The following is a 4222-nucleotide window of genomic DNA, read 5'->3' as shown; positions in this document are numbered from 1 at the left end:
TACAAGCAACCCTAGTAGGTTACATTGGCAAGGTGTAACCAGAATTTTAAAGTATTTAAAAGCCACTAAGGACTATGGTATATGTTATACCGGTTATCCTTCAGTTTTAGAAGGATTTTCAGATGCTAGTTGGATCACCAATAAAGATGATCACTCATCGACCAGTGGTTGGATCTTTATGCTTGGTGGAGGTGCAGTTTCTTAGGGTTCTAAGAAACAGACTTGTATCACCGATTCAACAATGGCAGCAGAGTTTGTAGCGCTTGCTTCAGCCTGTAAAGAAGCTGAATGGCTACATAATTTACTGTGTGATATACCGTTGTGGCCAACACCTCTGTCGCCTATCTCAATCCATTGTGATAGTGCAGCTACACTTGCTAAAGCATATAGTCAAGTGTATAACGGGAAGTCAAGGCATATCGGTTTAAGACATAGTTATGTCAAAGATTTGATCACAAATGGAGTCATATCTATTGACTTTGTGAGATCCAATGAAAATTTGAGTGATCCTTTGACAAAAGGATTATCAAGAAATTTGGTGTTAAAGACATCAAGGGGGATGGGTTTAAAGTCCAAAATTCTTGATCACTAATGGTGGAACCTCAATTCAACGCTAGATACAACGTCTAGTCTTGAATTCAATGAGTGAAAGTACACCATTCTAGTGGTTGGTGCACTATGTGAAGTTTAGACATCCCAATGTTGAATAGTGCATGTTATTCTCGCCAGTGCAAATGTAACGGTGAGTCATTGGACTCTTAACGAATCTTAAAAGTGCTATCTATGGCGGGGGCACTAAGATGTCGCCTATGTGAATGTTGGTTTTCGGCAAATCACAAAGTTAAGGACTTTACTTTGTAACGTTCATGAAAGGATAGTGATACAAGGCCGTAAATGTATCGTTGAAGAACTTCTGGATGTGCAATGCTCAGTGTGTGATGTGTTAATGAGGTTGGTCCAATATTCAAGTGGTTCAAAGCTTGTCTACCATCTTGAAGGATTGATTTCAAAGAACCTTCACTAAAATAGTGGTTCAATCGAAAGACACCATTATTTATACATATGAGTGTCAGATTATTCGGTGACCTTTTGAAATCCATTTTCTAAATTTTGAAAATGGCGAGGGATTGTTAGAATACATACATGTAATTAATGTATATTCATTAATGATTTTGGTACATGTATAGTATTGTGAATGTTTCTAAAATGTACATTCATTTATGAATGTATTCATGTATATGGGAATTCTTGAATGAAAGGATAGATTCATGTTTGATCTTAAAGATCATGAGATGCATGAATTAAAATGCATGAATGTGTACACAATACTTTGAATCTATTCATTTAATGAGTCCTTTTGTTTCCCAAACAATCTTCCTATACAAAGAGATCAAGTAGAGAGTGGTTTGCTGCAGAAAATCACTTTCCTACTGTTCTATACTCTCTCAAAAAGCACTCCTTAGTTCACAAAGGGTTTGTCTTGTTTTGTGCAAGAGTTTAAGACAAACAAACTTCATCTTATCCTAAAGGATATTTGTCCAAGGTTATTGCACGTTATACCGGACAAATAAAGCCTAAAGAAAAGTGATATCTATCACGATTTGAAGCCGATTCTTGTTACAATATTTGCCAGTTCTTTGCAATTTTTCCAACAATTGGAAATTCATGAAAAAACTCTGCATGTCTGAACTTCTTGGAGGTCAGACCTTAGACCTAATATTTCCCATTAGACATTCTGAAGTAAAGAATTTAATACAATCATTTGCAACGTATGCAAAAGCTAGCAAGGCAGTTGATATTCGGGCCGAGGTAATGAGAACAACGAATAATGTGATATCAGCAATGATCATGAGCAAAAAGTGTTCTGGAAATGACTGTGAGGCCGTGAAAGTCAGGAAGGCGATTCAAGAGTGTTCTGAGCTCTGTGGGCAGTTTAACTTGTCTGACTTATTCTGGTTGTGTAAGAACTTGGATTTGCAGGGACTTGGAAAGAGGCTCAAGAGTGTTCGCAACAAGTATGATGGGATACTGAAAAAGATCATCCAGGATCACCAGGAGATGAGAAAGCAAAGGCAACCTGCCAAGGATCTTCTTGACATTTTACTTGATATATCAGAAGACAAAAGGTCTGAGTTCAAATTGACAGAAGAGAACATTAAAGCTTTCATTCTGGTAATTTTTTATTATCTTATCAATATTCATCTATATCAGTAATTAGTGACTACAAAATCATAACTGTAAAATGGACATCCGTCCAACTTCTCTGGTGCTATTTCCTAACATATTACTATCTAATTGATAATTTACTATTTTTGATCATTTACAGGATGTATTTACTGGTGGATCATATACATCAGCTATTGCAGTGGAATGGGCACTAGCAGAGCTAATTAACCATCCATGTGTAATGGAGAAAGTTGCACAAGAAATTGATTCTCTCGTTGGAAAAGGTAGACTTGTAGAAGAATCAGATATTCCTAAACTTCCTTACCTTCAAGCCGTTGTTAAGGAAACACTAAGGCTTCATCAACCAGGCGGGCCATTCATTTTGAGAGTCAAGTGAGGACTGCAGTATTGAGGGTTATCACATACCAGCAAAGACTAGACTACTAGTTAATGTTTATGCTATTTCCAGAGATCCCAAGTACTGGGAAAATCCTCATGATTTTCAACCACAAAGGTTTCTTATTGAAGAATGGTACCTAAAAGGGCAATATGATGTAAGGGGACAACATTATCATTTCTTGCCATTTGGTAGCGGCCGAAGAGGCTGCCCTGGAATTTCACTGGCATTACAAGTTGTTCAAACAAGCCTTGCTGCTATGATCCAGTGTTTTGAATGGAAGGTTGATGGTAAAGAAGATGGCAAAATTGACATGGAAGAGGGGAAAGGTGCAACTCTTCCCAGGGCTCATCCTTTGGTTTGTGTCCCTGTTGCAAGGCTCAATCCACTGCCAGCAACTGGACCAATTGTTTCAAGGGATTAGACAAGCTAATAAGCAGGGCAGCTTCACTTTCAGCAATTGGAGAAATTTCAATCTTCAACAACAAACTTTAATTGGAAGCTCCCAATACCTTATATTATAGAATATATGCACTCTATATATGGATCCCTGGTTGAGTTTATTATGTTTCAACGTCATTGAGCATATTACCCTGCAAAGCTCAAAATAAATCATAGAGTACTATAGATTTATGTTTCGTCCCCTTCACTCAAGAAACACTACCCTACAGAATTATGCTCAGGCTTGGACTTACAATCGCGATGGAGTAACTTTGAGTTAAATGCAATTTGCCCTTTGAACTATCATTATTTACAGTTCACGCCTAACTCTCATTTAAAAGTCTACCACCTTTTACAGTTTTACTACTTATTTATGGTTTATTGTGGAAAGCAATAAAAAACCACTTTATTTTGCTATCAATTTTGTATTAATGGAACTAAAGGGTAAGAAAGACGTCTAATGTGGAATGAACAGAGTATGTTCTTCACATAGCAAAGTTACTGAAACTCATTTAATTCAAAAATAAATTGCTAAATATAATATTAATGCTCATTTGACTTGATTGAAACCTTCTTCTTACGAAATCGATCCACATCCATGAACAGATGTTGTAAATAGGGATATTAAAAAAAATGAAAAAGCTAAAAAGTCGAAAAAAGAAATGATTTGACAAACCCAAAAAAAAAATTAGGGTAACCAAGCCTAAATTTGAAAGTGATCTCAAACCAGTCAAGAAAATAGAGTTAAGGGTTTTGGTTTCCCAAAAGTGTCTGATTACCCGAACTTGAACCGCATGTGTCCAGTTTGCACAGGCGTTATTATTTGTACACAAAATTAGATCTGAAAAGAAAAGATGAGCCTCTTTACTGGGAAGAAAGATTAGTAGATGTTAAGAAATTAGAATATGCCAAAAACTTTTGCATTTTTTGATTGTTCTTGTTTGATGTTGGATTTTATATTGACTGTAGTAATGTTTTCCGAATTCCTGAAAAATCAATACTTGACAGCCTATCGTCAATGTTGGAGGAAAATCTTTATATGGCTTTCAAGAAATAGAAAAGGTGGAAAGAAGAGGAAGCTTCAAGCCTTTTGATTCATTTGGTCTGACATGTATGGGTATGGAGTTATTAATAAAATGTCATGACACGAGTATAATTGATGGCATAAGAGGATTTCATTTATAGTAATCAATATTATTCTCCTTAATTTGGATATGT

General features: G+C 36.1%; 1 pseudogene; it reads left to right on the top strand.

Annotated features, from left to right (window-relative positions):
* The first annotated feature begins 241 nt into the window (after positions 1–241).
* On the top strand, positions 242–2987 carry LOC113774153 (annotated as a pseudogene).
* The last annotated feature ends 1235 nt before the right edge of the window (positions 2988–4222 follow it).

This window comes from Coffea eugenioides, chromosome 6 (assembly GCF_003713205.1).
Source record: "Coffea eugenioides isolate CCC68of chromosome 6, Ceug_1.0, whole genome shotgun sequence".
Classification (NCBI taxonomy): domain Eukaryota; kingdom Viridiplantae; phylum Streptophyta; class Magnoliopsida; order Gentianales; family Rubiaceae; genus Coffea; species Coffea eugenioides.
Note: the sequence above shows the minus strand (reverse complement) of the source record. Positions and strands in the feature narration are given on the sequence as shown.